The 16,847-nt window shown below is 39.6% G+C and overlaps 1 pseudogene; it reads right to left on the minus strand.

Moving 5' to 3' along the window:
- LOC128544941 (deleted in malignant brain tumors 1 protein-like) overlaps nucleotides 1-16,847 on the minus strand; it is a 78,480-nt pseudogene that overhangs the window by 16,985 nt on the left and 44,648 nt on the right.

The raw sequence follows: 16,847 nt of genomic DNA on the forward strand, positions 1-16,847 counted from the left end.
GCTTACAAAATCACATAGGTATTCAGGGACAGGCATTAAAATGGTTTAGATCATACCTGTCTGATCGATACCATTTTGTAGATCTAAATGGAGAACTGTCTGGTGTAATCCCAGTGAAATATGGGGTCCCACAAGGGTCAGTTTTAGGACCTCTGCTGTTCTCAATATACATGCTTCCCTTGGGTAATATCATTAAAAGACATGGGATTAGTTTCCATTGTTATGCTGATGATACCCAATTATATATCTCAACAAAACCAGATGAAATACCTAAATTGTCTAGATTAACCGAGTGTGTCCAGGACATAAAAGATTGGATGACCAATAACTTTCTCTTACTAAACTCAGACAAGACAGAGATATTACTCATCAGCCCAAAAACCAGCACACAACAGCTTTCACAATTCAGCCTGCGTTTAGAAGGATGTACTGTTACTACTAGCTCAACAGTAAAAGACCTGGGCGTAATATTAGACAGTAACTTGTCCTTTGAAAATCATATTTCCAATATCACAAAAACAGCCTTTTTCCATCTTAGAAATATCACCAAACTTAGGAGCATCTTATCCGTATCTGATGCAGAAAAGCTAGTTCATGCATTCATGACCTCCAGACTGGACTATTGTAATGCATTACTAGGTGGTTGTCCTGCATCCTCAATAAACAAGCTTCAGTTAGTCCAAAATGCAGCCGCCAGGGTTCTCACCAGATCCAGAAAATATGATCATATAACCCCAATATTATCATCCCTGCACTGGCTACCTGTTCAGTTTAGAATTAATTACAAAATAGTATTACTTACATACAAGGCTTTAAATGGTTTAGCTCCCACATACCTAACCAGTCTTCTGAAACGCTATAATCCACCACGCTCCTTAAGATCACAAAACTCCGGACTTCTTGTAATTCCCAGAATTTCAAAATCTACAAAAGGGGGTAGGGCCTTTTCATATTTAGCTCCAAAACTTTGGAATAGCCTTCCAGACAGTGTTCGGGGCTCAGACACAGTTTCCCAGTTTAAAAGTAGACTCAAGACGCATCTCTTTAATCTGGCATACACGTGACTCATCCCATAACCTCATACTCCAGTACATCTACCCTGAATGGCAACTACGCTAATTCTCTCCATCTGTTCTGTACTTTTCTACCCATCCTGAGGCATCTGGTGATTGTACCAGCTTCAGTAGACAAAGGCCAACCCTGCGAGGATCCTGAGGCATCCAGAGAAGGACCAGCTCCAGCTGAATTCTGCCTTATTATGGTTGGAGCTACACATCCTGCTCCTGTGCTCCCAGTGATCCAGATCCCATCTGCCCTCTGCACCTACTGACTTATCCCTATGTTGAACTGGACTTCATGTTAATTTAAAGAATTTCTGTTATATTGTACTGTACTTTCAGCTGCATAACACACATGGTGTTATATCATCTCTATCTGTTATCACCCAGATGAGGATGGGTTCCCTGTTGAGTCTGGTTCCTCTCAAGGTTTCTTCCTATTACCATCTCAGGGAGTTTTTCCTTGCCACTGTCGCCGTCACCCTTGGCTTGCTCATCAGAGAAATTTCATTCATTCATCTCGTTATTATCTAGACACATTTTTCTCACACATACACAAATTATTATTATTATTTTATTATTATTTTATTTTATATATATATATATATATATATATATATATTTTTTTTTTTTATGAATTTCTTTTATCTTTGTGAAGCTGCTTTGAGACAATGACCACTGTTAAAAGCGCTATATAAATAAAATTTCATTGAATTGAATTGAACTAATGCTAGAATGTCTTCTTGGAAAGAATGAGGCAAATTTGCCAACTTCTCTGGCACGTTAACCAACACAGCAGAATTAGACAGTTGAGTAATGGGCAAACAGTTTCTCCCTAGACATAGACCATCCTGCTCTGGAAAGTATTCAGCCGGCACAACATTTACATTAACAGGTAAGGTGGCGACAGGTGAAGTAGGTTCTGTCTCAGGGGGTGTGCGAACATGGTACCTTTTTAACAAATTAATGTGGCAAAGGCAAGTTTTATTTTTATGGTCCGGAGTACTAATTACATAATTTGTGGGGCTAAGCTTCTGCTTTACTTCATAAGGCCCAACAAATCTAGCTTGGAGTGAGGATCCCGGCACTGGTAATAAGGCTAAAACTTGATCTCCAGGACAAAATGCATGAGGAACTGCCTTACGGTCGTATCGCTCCTTCATGTCATCCTTGGAACAACATAGAGCTTGGTGAGCCATGTCCCTTGCAATTCTTAAATGTTCACGAAGGGCCTGAACATACTTTAAAATTGATTTCTCTTTGTGAACTGGTGACGTGGACAACCATTGTTCCTGTAGGACCTTTAATGGCCCTCGCATAATGTGACCAAACACAAGTTCTGAGGGACTAAAACCAAGAGACTCATGCACAGCATCACAGATTGCAAACAACAAAAGGGGAACACCCTCATCCCAGTCCTTTCCAGTGTCAATGCAATATGAGCGCACCATGTTCTTAAAAGTCTGCTGGAAACGCTCAAGGGCGCCTTGTGATTCAGGGTGATGGGCAGTGGAGACCTGATGGTTAATTTTAACTCTCTAATTACCTGAGAGAACAGGCATGACATGAAATTAGAGCCACGATCAGTCTGTATGCATTTAGGCATGCCAAATGTAATGCAGAATTACACAAGGGCTTTAATGACTGTCTTAGACATTAGTGAGCACATAGGGATAGCTTCTGGGAACCGCGTGGCAGCACACATGAGAGTGAGCAAATAACTATTCCCAGAACATGTCTTAGGCAGGGGACCTACACAATCAATGATGATATGCTCAAATGGCTCAGTTCTGATAAGAATAGGCTGTAGCGGAGCAGAAGGAATAACTTGATTAGGCTTACCCACTTTCTGACATGTGTGACAAGTACGACAGTAGCGTGCCACATCGCTCTTCATGCCAGGCCAAATAAAACACCTTAATGCATGCGAATATGTTTTACGGACCCCCGTATGTCCAGAGCAGGGGTGATCAAAAGCCAGTTTTAAAACCTGTGGCCGGAGGGAGTAGGGGACCACCACCTGGAACCTCTCCAACCAACTATCAGATGACCCAGAGGGAGACCATTTCCTCAACAGAACATAATTTTCTATAAAATAAGCAATCGGAAAATCGTCAAAAAGACGACATTAGGTGTCCCATCACAACCACTGTCAGGAATTTTGCCCTCTAAAGGTCCCTTTTGACACAAGAATGTCTCAGAAAGATCTACCACGTCACTCAACTTCTTTAGCCGGGCACGAGTTAACACAGGTGTGAAACACAGAGGGATACTGGATGGCTACATCAGGACTGTTATTGATACTGTAGGTTCAGACACGAATTCAGGTAGGGAAAACACTATTACCAGCTATATCATTTCCCAAAATGAAAGATATCCCACTAACTGGTAATGTTGCACGTACAGCCACCTTTACAAGCCTAGAGAAACCTTTAGTCTCCAGATATACATGATGTAGGGGTACAAGGATTACAGTCAACTCAATGGCTTGAATTAAAACATCACTGCCTGCTTAGGAGGCTTCTGAGAGGGGAAGCACACTTTCTAAAACAAAAGACTGAGCAGAACCAGTGTCTCTTAAAACATTAACCGGATACTTTACTTCATCAACACCTAACGACACATAACCTAAAAAAACAAATGAGTCGAATACTGGCTCAATAGTACACTAGGGAACTGAAATATCCGACCTGATCTCTGCTGCATTAACTTTCTTAACTGCAGCCTGCTGTCTCACTCCTTTACGTTTCAGTACTGGGCACACAGCGATTAAATGACCTTTTTCATGACAGTAAAAGCAGTCTCGAGATTCAGAAGGGGAACCGGTGGATGAGCGAGTTTGGGGCGGTGGACTAGACTTTAATGGGTGCAAGGACACATCCTTACGCGAAAAAGAGCTACTAAAAACTGTTTTGTGGGTTAGCACAAACTCAGTGAAAATGGCAGCTTTATACAGAATATCAATCTTTTGCTCATTCAAATACACAACTACCTGCTCAGGAACACAAGACTTAAACTCCTCCAGCAACATCAACTCTTTAAGCTGCTCAAAATTCGTCACACCACTAGCCGAACACCATTTATCAAACTGAATTGCTTTCTCATGAGCAAATTCAACACAGTCTAATTTAAGAGTTTTTAAAACTCTGCCTGTAAGCTTCAGGCACGTGCTCATATGCACGAAGAACAGTTGCCTTTACCACTTCAAAATCTACACTTTGTTCCAGCGTGAGAGCTAAGCATGCTTCCTGCGCTTTCCCTGACAATTTACACTGCAACAACAGTGTCCACAAACTTTTAGGCCAGTCTAGTGTGGTAGCTATTCTCTCAAACACAGAAAAGTATGCATCAACCTCATGCTCTTGAAATACAGGCACTAACCCAATATAACGGCTCACGTCAAAAACAGGCTTACTTACCGGAGAGGTCTGGTTTGGAGCAAGCGGAGACGCTGACGCACTTAAGGTCTCAGCCATCACAGGATCAGGGAAGCCCACTGGAGAAGAGCAAGACTTCCGTTGAAGTGGCACTGGCTTCCTACTCTGAGCAGTTAGGTCAAGCTTCTTACTCTGAGCAGCCAGGTCAAGCTTCTTACTCTCAGCATCCAGCTCCCTCTCACGAACACGCAACAGCTGCGTATTCCTGCCGCTTAATTTCCAGCTCCAGCAGAAGAACCTGCAAACCGGGGTCTACTGTAACAGCCCATAGCTGTCCGGAACCTACACCACCCGCTAACCGCTCTCCAAGCTCCGCACCACCATCTGTAGCACCCGAACCTCGAAGGGGCGGGGTGGCGACACCCGGATGCACCTCTCATTCAGTAAGACCTGCAGAGCCACTAGTGCCTGATACAATGCCACTTTAACATCCTTCTTTGCAGCTAACCTTGGAACTGTAATATTAAAGAAATCTGCCATTAAAAGCAGATCATCCTTCCTACACTTATCAAAATCCTCCAGATTTGGACAAAGCATAAACATAGTAAGGTCGAAAGCCATTTTTCACACTAACAGGCCTGAGGAAAATGCAGAAAAGAGAAGATGAGTACAGTGGTTACCTAATCGGAATGTAGGTTCTACCGTTGCGGCGCTCGGCGGTACCGTTTGGCTTTGTGCGTTTGCTGGCTTTTACCGCTGAGTGGCGCTATATAACTACAGACTGACGCCTCATGCCTTAGTTCATTCTCCGCTGGATTAATGAGACACGGAGTTTTAGAACTGCACGTAGTAGCGGATAAAATCAAGTAAAACATTGTAGTTAAACAAATTTATAATCACAGAACTAAAATGACAGTACAAATGTAGAATTCAAATTAAATTAAATCTTATTAGGATTAAATTTTAACAAAATAAATGTTAACACAGTGAGCCTTTAGATTTTATCACGTGTAATTAGAAAAGACGCGTGTAGGGTTTTGTGTCGTCTTATATCTTGGGTTCTTTAAATTTATAGTAGATTTATTAACTGAAATAAATGACCATAAAATTATAACATTGTCAGGATGTTCTACTGCGTCAGCTGATGTCGGTCAGCCCCGCTTGTGTTTTTGCGTTATTATAAGAATGAAATGCAGTAGACTGTTATGATCAGTAACGGGTTCGATCCATGTTGCACGGGCGGCACCATAAAGCACGGACACGAGGCGAGGTCTTACGGGAAAAAGGCTAATTTATTTAGGTAAAATGGGGAAGGAAAGTGTTGAAGGAGGGAGAATGGAAAGAAAGGGATAAAGGTTGTGCATGTGTAGTTCCGGGGGCTGTGCCACACTGGCATGTGGGCATTCTAAACTGTCGATCTAAACACAGCTGACGATAAGTGTTGGTGCGCGGAGTGGCAGAACTGAGCACGCGGAGGCAGCGCTCCTGCACACTCCCTCTAGTTTAAAGCACTACTTCTAGTTTAAAGTCCCTGGGGCGCGTCACATCGCCCCACTGATATGCTTCTTTCATATTCTCCATCACATCACGTACTTCCCGTGGACAAAACTCCGCGGACAAAACTCCGCGCTTTGCTTTTATAATGCGGAGCAAGCACGAGATCACATATTAACGTTAATTATCGCCAGCCGGCACGAATAGGTGGCTCTGTCTCTTTGCCGCCTATTCAGGGAGCCTACGGAGTGAGCGAGTAGTGATAGTAGATTTGGCCGCACACCCATCACACGCGCACGCCGTGGCAGATCATAATAATTGTCCTAAACTTGTATTTCATAAGGTTTTCCCAGCGGAAGTACAGCGCAACGGCCGTCATTATTTACTATTAAACATTAAACGAATTTACAAAACTTTATGCGTGCGATTAAGCGCTGATTCTACGTAGGAAAGTAAAGAAGAGGATCATGATGCTCAACATTCCGGAGACCAAACCCCATTTAAATTAAATTAACAAATATTGCAAGTAAATAACAGTAGCCAACGTTTAAAAAAGCATTTTTATTTAGATTATAAAAAAATTATCCTGCATCTGTTTTAGGTGTTCCAGCTGCCACTGTTCTAGAATTCAAATTAAATCAAATTTTATTATGGTTAAATTAAGGCACAATAAATGTTGCCTTTTGATTTTATCATTTGTAATTAGAAAAAAAGCATGTAGGGATTTGTGTCATCTTATTTCTTGTGTTCTTTAAATTTATAGTAGATTTATTAACTGAAATAAATGACCATAAAATTAAAACAGTGTTAGGACGTTCTACTGCGTCAGCAGATGTCGGTCATTTAGCCCCGCTTGTGTTTTTGCGTTATTATAAGAATGAAATGCAGTATGCTGTTATGATCTGTAACGGGTTCGACCCATGTTACTTAAACAACTCAGTTCAGGTGTAAGTAAATGGATAGAAAGTAAATGTCTGTGCTGTTTGGGGGAGGGACGTGCTAATGATTTGATCGGCTCTGTGTGTGTGTGTGTGTGAGAGAGAGAAAGAGGGTGTCGCGGTCGTTTTCTGTCAAACAAAGGCTCAGCTGAAAAATGTTAGGCACATCAGTCACTTAACCCCCAATAAAAGGTATTTGAGTGTTATGATAGTTGTAATATAACAAATGCGCACTGAATACTAAACCTAAACCAGGCACGAAGATTAATAAACCAAGATAGCCCCCATACCCGTTTTAAAAAAAAAATACCAAAGAATATTATTGTATATAGACTGATTAAAAACAATGCAATTTACGCTATCATAAGGAAAATCTCAAGTTCTTCCATTCCAAGGATTAAAAAAGGTAACAATGTCAACTTTAGAATCTAGAATCCAGAAGATTAAAATTACACAAATTGAAATCACTGAAAGTCTCCAGAAGAGCCTCAGATTCAAGAGGTTTTTAAAGTGTGGAGAGGTCCATTACAGTTTCTCTGAATGTATAGGTGAGAACAGCCGATTCACACCTGGGGAGGGTGAATCATTTGTATTTGAATGTTGTCTGGCATTGTAAAGCACTATAGTGACACTAAAAGAACAACCCAGGATTAATAAGAATTATTATACTGCATAAACATTATTTAGCACAAAAAATTCCTTGCGCTCGGGAAAACTATGCGTGCAGTTGAGCGCTGATTAGACTATAGGAAATTAAAGCGGAGGGTTTTTATTTAGACTATAAAAAAATTAACCTGCGTCTATTTTTTAGGCGTGCCAGCAGCCACTTTTTAGTTAGAAGTTTTCAATACAAATCTTATAATGCCCACGCTGACTCTGCTCTCCGCGAATGGCCGGACCGGCCCCTCCCACCTCTCGCTCCTTTGAAGTCCCTGGGGCGCGTTCCATTTGCCCTACTTGCATGCCGCACTTCCGCGTTGTTGCACGCGCGTTGCATACACAGCGCGTAGTAAAATCCACTGTAGCCCAACAAACCCCGAGTATTTTATAGCGCGGGGTGCAAGCCCGGGCAACGATAGCAACGATAGCTCACCAGTCATGTGTAATTCTGCGGTCCTGCTGCTTCGCATGTCTGAAGGGGAGGACGCCTAACTAGTGAGCGAGGAGCGATATTGATTTGGGCGCACGCCGTGACAGGCTGAAAAAACTGTTGTCAGATTAATGTGCAAAAACTATATAATAAAACTATATAAGACTACATGGCCTTTATAAGACTTAACTTTTATTTAAGCGCACTCACAATAACGAAAAAACGTATTGATTAGTCTACTTCTGCCGGTGCACTCTGGAAAACTTTATGCATGCGGCTGAGCGCTGATTAAAACTATGGAGTAAATTAAAGAGGAGAATCACGATGCCGAATCGAAGTCCTGAGCCCAAACCTCATTTAAATTAAATTAACAAATATTATAAGTAAAAAACAATAGCCCATGTTTAGAAACCGTTTATAAATTCTTTCCGACATGAGTTGGCCGGTGTTATGCGCAGAGCGCCGGGAGATTTCCTGAAGCTCCGAAATCACTGGGGCATTTTTTCTAAATAGACGCTATCTTTAATAACTGATGGAGGTTTTGAGCTGTATACACACGCATTCCTGCCTAAACAACTCTTAAAACTACACCTGTGACACAATAAACAGTAATATTTCGAACAGTCTGCAGGCTGATATTTGGAGAAACGAAAGAATAATGAATAAACCAGTTGTTAGGTCAAAATAACCCAACCAGGTGTTCATTTGTAAACTACATCTCATATGAGCCAACATGAGCAACCCAACAATGTGTTTAAAGTATCTAAAGTAATCCAGAACAAATAACAATAAACAGATACAGAGATACGTTATATAACAGCCACTATTGTATTTACTGCAACGAGCGAAAATGTCACTTTGCGCCACCTGACAGCCATTTTACGAATGACTTTGAAATGCAACTGATTTATTTTGGCCGCTGACGTTTTTACACGGCGGTGAGTGCGACGGTAATAACCATTCCAATTGATTAACTACTGTACTTCCTAACCTTTAGCTGGATCCCGGACGAGCCCCCAATTCTGTTACAACCCAGTCTACGGTTGCGCCGCACAGCGATATTAAAGGTGAATGAATAATGGTAAACTGGAGGAGTGTGGTACTGTTTTAACTCAAAAATGAAACACACGTAATAGATTGTAAATTATATATTGAATAAAGTACTATGCAAAATAACCGGTGTGAACTTCATGGTGAACCAAGACCAAAAAAACAAACAGAAGAACTGATTTAAGAAAGCTCTAACTTCCCTACAAAAGAAAAAAATTAAAACACAATTTGCTAACCTAACTCCCTATCCATTTACAGTTAAGAAAAAACCCCTCCCACACCCAACAAAAAAAAAAAAGTTGAAAGGTGAAAAAAAAGAGAAATATATACATAAAACACTAACACTTTATACAGAGACTAGACATTTACTTACATACAAAAGATACTAAGTTTTACAGACTTGCTAAGCCACAAGGGCAGACCCATGGACCAAATAAATGAACTAAAAATCCACACATCAACCACCAGAAATAGCAAACACAAAACAGGCAAAGAATATGCTGAGTAGTCAAAAGCCACCGCCAGCACTGGCTTCTGGGGTGGTTAAATACTGTCGGCCAATAATGATGTCATCGGAGCGGAGACAATCACACAAGCTAAGGAGGAGAGTTGCAAGTCCTGGACTGGAATCAGGAAGGGACTGACCATAGTCTGTACCTCTTTATCCTGTATACAGGGTCACAGGGGGGCTGGAACCTATCGCAGAAGACTTGGGCCATAAGGCAGGGTACACACTGGGCAGGGTACCAATTCATCTCATAGCACACACTCTTAGACACACACTACAGACAGCTTGGAATTGCCACTTAACCTAATCTGCATGTCTTTGGACTGTGGGAGGAAACCCATCAAGCAGAAGGAGAAGATCCACCAAACTCCATCCACAGACCCGAGGCGGGAAACAAACCCGGTTCTAACCACTAAAAGCCACCGAGCCGCCAATAAAAACACTGTACTGTTTAAGGTGTTGAGTAATTTTATACAGCTTTAATGCAGCATTTTGAATACTTCATGTCTAAATAGAAGTGTATGTGAGAGAGTGTCATGATTGGGGGGTTTCCAGCCTATCCAGGATAGGTGCAGAGGGGATGATGGTACAATAAGAGTCTTTTATTGATCAAAACATAACACAAAACATGGGATAATAAAGAAACTAAACAAACAAAGAAACAACCCAAGGACTTAAACCAATTAAACAAGGTCTTTAGCTTAATAAAAATAATCTTTAGTTTAACAAAAAGGTTCTTTAGCTTGACAACGGCGAGACAAACAAACTAAACATGGAGCAGACTTTAAACAGAGACCGGACTAGAGACTAAACGGGTTAGTAGTTAGTGTGGTTAGTAGCTACTCTGGTTATGGAAGACCTGGATGATGGGCTAACGGGTTAGTACCTAAGCGCGTTAGTAACTGAACCTACACGGGGAGAACTAACACACGAAAGGCTAAGCACGCATGCTAAACAATAGTGTAAAAAATCTAACGATTGGACTTTTTGTAAAATGAACTAGACAACAGCTAACCGCGAAACCGTCTTAAGTTTAAAGGGGAAAAACGACACTCCAGTGATTTATATTATTAACACATAAATTTGCCCCAGAGAATAGAAGATTTACCAGAATACATGAAAACTCTAAAAGAAAGCAGAAAAAAAAAGTGCAACTATGTGGGAATGTTGCTTTTCTTGTAATAATAATAAAAAAATAATAAATAAATAAAAATAATAATAATAATCAGAGAATCAGACCTGCATGTGTCGGGAAAGGCATCACCAGAAGTGGGCAAAGAACACAAATTCAAATCCACAGGGCAACTGTTACTCAAGTAAAATTGGGTGAAAGTCCCCATGTGGTGTAATTTGGCATTCTACTTAATATTGTGTGTTAGATCTATGGAATTAGCACCACAGTTGTGTTACATGTTTCCAATTTTCTGCTTACTGTCTGAGGAAGAATCAAATAAGATAAGATAAGATAAGATAAGATAAACCTTTATTAGTCCCACAAGTGGGAAATTTGTTTTGCCACGGCAGCAAGTGGACAGTACAAAGTTAAAAATTAAGAAACAACAGAATAAAGTAAAATAAGATAAAAATAGGGGAAATCAAATAAAATAACAAATACTAACTGTATAAATGTATACTATACAATCTGGCTATAAAATATGGACATCTGTGTAGTAAAAAATATTTACATAAATATATATTTAGACAATAAGTAAACACAGTTGAATAAGTAATATGTTTGTACTCAATGAATATATGTATACATACAGAGAGTGAATGACAGGCATTTACAGTAATATTCTAAATGTTTTAAATGTTTTAAATTGCACTTTGCCCAGTTATGGTGGTTCCCCGAGACAGAAAGAAAAATTGCATGTTTCACCATAGTATTGCACATCACTATAAAGTTTAAAATGTTCCTTCATAATATTGCACATAACTACAATGGTGTATTTGATGTGTGTGTTTGTTCGTTTGTGCGTTTGCTTGTACGTATGTGGTCAAAGTCTAAGTTGTACAGTCTGACAGCAGTTGGTAAAAAAGACTTGCGGAATCTCTCCTTCCCACATCATGGGTGCAGCAGCCTGCCACTGAAGGAGCTGCTCAGTGCTGTCAAATACTCCAGCATGGGGTGGGAGATGTTATCCAACAGGGATGACAGCTTAGCCGCCATTCTCCTGTCGCTCACCACCTCCACTGGGTCCAGAGGGCATCCTAGAACAGAGCTGGCCCTCTGAATCAGCCTGTTCAGTCTCTTTCTGTCTCCAGCAGAGATACTGCTGCCCCAGCAGACCACACCATAAAAGATGGCTGATGCCACCACAGAGTCATAAAAGGACTTCAGAAGTGGGCCCTGCACTCCAAAAGACCTGAGCCTCCGCAGCAGGTAGAGCCTGCTCTGCCCTTTTTTGTAGAGTGCATTTGAATTGTGGTTCCAGTCCAGTTTATTGTTCAGGTGAACACCAAGGTACCTATAGCTCTCCACAGACTCAATGACCATGCCTTGGATGTTCAGTGGTTGTAGTGGAGGATGTTTGTGCCTCTGGAAGTCTACCACGAGCTCTTTGGTTTTTCCAGTGTTGATCTGAAGGTAGTTCCTTTGGCACCAGTCCACAAAGTCCTTGTTACTGTAAGTTCCCTGTACTCCTTGTCATCCCCTTCAGTGATGAGGCTGACTATTGCAGAGTCATCGGAGAACTTCTGCAGGAAGCAGTTGGTGGAGTTGTGAGTGAAGTCTGCAGTGTATATGGTAGAGTGTATATGTATAGAGTAGAGATATGTTCATATACTTTTGGGCACATGGTTTAAATGTGGAGTTCAACACAATAACGAAGATGAAGATGAGGGTAATTGCTTTATTTAGTTTTTATTATTATCACTGTTGCATCACTTTTTAAAAAAGAGCAAATTTAGAATAACTTTTTTATTATGTTTTATTATATTTTCAAAGTAAATAGAGTGAACAAAAGTACATGAATTAAACATACACACAAGTCACAATTAATTTTAAAAAACTATATAATTTAAAAAACTACTGAGTCAAGTCAGGAGTAGAAGTGACCCAGAAGATCTTCCCAAAAAACAGCTGTGAACAGCTTAGTTAGCACTTGCTCGGTTATACCGATCATTCACTTCTGACCGGCTACTCTAAGTCTGCGGGCTCCTAATCTGGTGTGAACATTCTGTTATGGGGGTCGCTTTAGAACAGATCCACTGGGTATGTTGTCATGGGGGCAATCAGGAGAGTCCGGAGACCGGCATATGACGTGCAATCATTAGGTGGCACCAGGTGTCAGTTTAAGTGCAAGATCAAGACAAAGACAAAGAACAGAATTCTGCATCAAAGAAAGAGAAAGCAGCACGCAATGTGATAAGGGAGCCCGAACCAAATATAAAAAGATACAGATAAAAAAAAGTGATAATGAAAGAGAGAACTGAAAAGAAAATGTAACGGCAGAGGGGCAGAACACATGATGTGCTATTATTACAGTAGAACCAGGTGAAGAGTGCTTTGCTTCAGTAATAGGGCCAAAGAAAATATCAAGCTTAAGAGAAAAGACATCAAGAGGTTAAGAGTCTGAGAGCGAGCAGCACATGCCATTCAAACCAAAGTAAAAGTTAAACAAAAAGAGAAAACTGAAAAGAGACAAAACGTGAGAAAAATAAGAGGTAAACCCACTAAAGGATAACCTCGTCTTGAGCAGAAGAGAGCATTTATTGTTTGATACCAAACTCCACCCTGTCTCGAGGAGACGAGGGAGCTTTTTGTTTTGGGTTTTTGTTTTCAGTTTTATTTCAGGTGTTTATTCAGTATTAATGCACCATTTTAATACATTGTGTCTAAATGATAGAAATGAGAGAGAGAATTTTTTGTAAAATCTCATATTTAATAATATGAAGGTAGTTTTTAGTAAAATAACCTAAAACAACAGCAAACATAAAGAGCTCTTACACACACACACACACACACACGTGAACAAGGGGGAGAAAACACACTCCAGTGATTTATAGTTATTAAACACATTTAATTGTGGAAGTATTGGATAAAGAATACATAAAAAAAACTCTTTCTTGGAGTCAAGACAATAATCATCATCATCATCATCATCATCAGAAAATCAGATCTGCTTGTGTCGGAAATCATTAGAATACAATAATTTGTTATTTTATGTTTTATGGGGAAGTGAAAAAAGCACAAATCATCTACAAATACAAAGTCATGAATAACACTGGATAGAGTACAGACTGACCCATGATGAAGCTGATCCTGATCAATAAACTTTCCTGGAATAATCTAAATTATTTTCTTTCTCGCCTTCCCAAATCTCAAAAAAATATTTGTTTGTTGGTTTAATCTAAATATAATTGTCTAATTAATTCGATAAATTAAAAGAAGAGATGCTACAATATCTGTGAACAAAACTTTTAGACTTTTTATTGATTTTTCAGCTTAGAGCAGTGATTCGAAAAAAGTGTGTGCTGAGGCCCCCTAATGGTACATTTCACTATAGAAATACAGTGGAAACTTGGATTACGAGCATAATTCGTTCCGGAAGCAAATTCATATTTCAATACACTTGTAAATCAAAGCAAATTTTCCCATTAGAAATAATAGAAAATCAAATTACTCGTTCCACAGCCCAAAAAAATAAATATATAGAAATAATTAACACAAAATATAAAGTAAAAATAACACAAATTCACTTTACCTTTAAAAAAGTCAAAATAAATCCAGACAGATAAGTGTTTCCGTTTATGTGCGCAGGCGGTGTGTGTGTGTGTGTGTGTGTGTGTGTGGGTGGGTGGGTGTGTGAGTAAAACTTAAATAAGAGAGGAGGAAGATTTACTGTGTAAGATGAGAAAAGGGAGGGGCTAAATCCTCCTCTCCTTTTATTTTAGCTTCACACACATACACACACACACACACACACACACACACACAGCGCCTGCGCACATAAACGGAAACACTTATCTGTTTCCGTTTAATTCAGGGAAAGACTGTTTTATCTGAAAAATTTGCAAGGAACATGGCTAATAATTCTCGCGTGAGCGAACACTAACAGAATCACTGCTGTAAAGTAAAACAAACAAACAAATGAACCCTGCACTTTACCCTTAAAAAGAATTGCGACAGAGCAGTGTTTCCATTAGAAAGAGTGAGTGTTTGTGTGTAAAGGCGAGAAGAGAGTGTGTATAAAGCGGAATGGTGCCAATGATGCGCGCACATACATTACGGCTGGCTGACACACAGAGGAAGAAAATGTATCTTTAACCTCTCTAATGAGACTTTCTTTTGCTTTACACACGTGTGTTATAATAAACAGTACACGCATGCATGGATGTTGATTATACCAGTGAAAGACGAGCACTAAGACCCAGCAGGGGAGACGATTACCCACAATTCCGCAGCACAAGAGAGAAAAAGTGTTGGTTCAGTTGTGATCACGTGACGCTCAGCGTCAAAAGAAGAAGCGCATGCGGGATACATGACACTCAGTACTCGTAAACCAAGACTTTTTCCAAATTTTGATTTTCCAAGTCAAAATTTATTAAAAATCTTTGCTCGTCTTGTGGAACACTTGCAAACCGCGTTGCTCACAATCCGAGGTTTCACTGTATATATAAAATGAGGATATTTTTACAATCTAAAGTTATCCAATGTAAGCATGCTTGTTTCTAGACTGTTGATATTGAATAAATGTTTTGTTCTCCAAACTACTCTACACAATTTGCATAAACATCCTCATCACCCTCATAGTCATTATCCACGACCCTTCTTTGTTCATTAGCATCAACATTAGCGTAGACATCATCCAAGTCCTCTGAATTCTTCTGTTGGAAAATAGTTTCTTGGTTTTCATAATCAGCTTCATCATCTGTGTCATTCTCTCCTTGTGGACTCTGATATGTGTTTCTTTCACCTACAAATTATTTGTTTCAAAATACATACAAGTTTACAGTTTTAATTCTATGTAACATTTTGTTTATTTATTTAATTGTATAGGCAGATAAAATACATTTTTAATTTCAATAAAATGAAATAAAGATAACCAATAAATCTAATTTGTACGTCTTGTGCTAAGAAATTATATCTCTACCTCTAACTTTTAAAATGACCTGATACTGGAGACTTCTTTAAGAAATATCAATATACCAATTGACATTTTTTATTTGGCGTGATCCCTGTAAAAGATTCTGCGTAGGTTGTTACTATGGATACAGTAACAAATTACCATGAGCTTGTAAATATAAACCTGAGATTTGTGGCTGCACTACTATAAAGAAAATCCGTTTTAAAAATCTAACAGCTCTGTAGTATAAAACAAAATTAGAGTAGTTCTGTCTGAAAACGGATGTTATTTAATATAGTGAAACATTTATGACTTTAGAAACTCACATTGTGTATTGCTCTTCCTATCCACCTGAAGGTTCCGTCTTTTCTGTGTCTTCACAAAGTAAATGATTAGAACTAAGATAATAAGCAGTCCTACTGTTCCTCCAGCACCAATGTAGGGAGTCAGATATGCTGAGAGACAAATTATCATCATCATCATCATCATCATAATCATCTTCAAAGAACAAACTGCATAACAGACACAAGAACAGAACTGTTTATTTTACTATACGTTTCACAGTGATGAACAGGGGCTCAGTAGCAGTGGAGGTAAAGGTGCGTGAAGACACATTAACTTCATAAGTACAGCTGTAGTTTCCCTGATGGACAAAATCTGCCTCAGGAAAAAGGAAGACAGCTGAATGGTTAACAGCTGACTGAGTCCTGGTGATGTTGGATCCTTTGAAATCCAAGTGGAAGGAACCTCCTGGATACTGAGGTTTAGTGGAGCAGTTGATGGAGAAGCTGTAACCTCTTGTTACTTCTGGTTTATCAGCATCACTGAAGGAGATATTGGGCTGCTGCAAGTCAACTAAAAAATAACATGGAACTTTAAATATAAATGTGTGAATCTTGGTAAAAATAAACTGTAATAAAAATTACAAAACCAGACTACAAACAGAGGTGCAAGTAAAATGCCCAGAAAATGTCCCTTACCCACAGTGATGGTAATGGAGCTGCTCCTGGATGATATAGAGTTACTTTCCCTGTATGAGTAGTCACAGGTGTACTGGCCCTGATGTGATTCATCTACAGTCAGAGTAAATGTTGTTGTAGTCTCTGCAGTTTGCTTCTTTATTAATGTCCCAGTTTTATATAAACTGAAGTCTACAGAGATGCATGTTGGGCTGGGTGTGGAACATCTGAACTGAAGGACTTCTCCAGGTGAGACCACAGAGTTTGGAGAGATCCGAGTCATTGTGGGAGTCTGCAAATCTTAG

This window comes from Clarias gariepinus, chromosome 16, assembly GCF_024256425.1.
Source record: "Clarias gariepinus isolate MV-2021 ecotype Netherlands chromosome 16, CGAR_prim_01v2, whole genome shotgun sequence".
NCBI classification, from domain to species: domain Eukaryota; kingdom Metazoa; phylum Chordata; class Actinopteri; order Siluriformes; family Clariidae; genus Clarias; species Clarias gariepinus.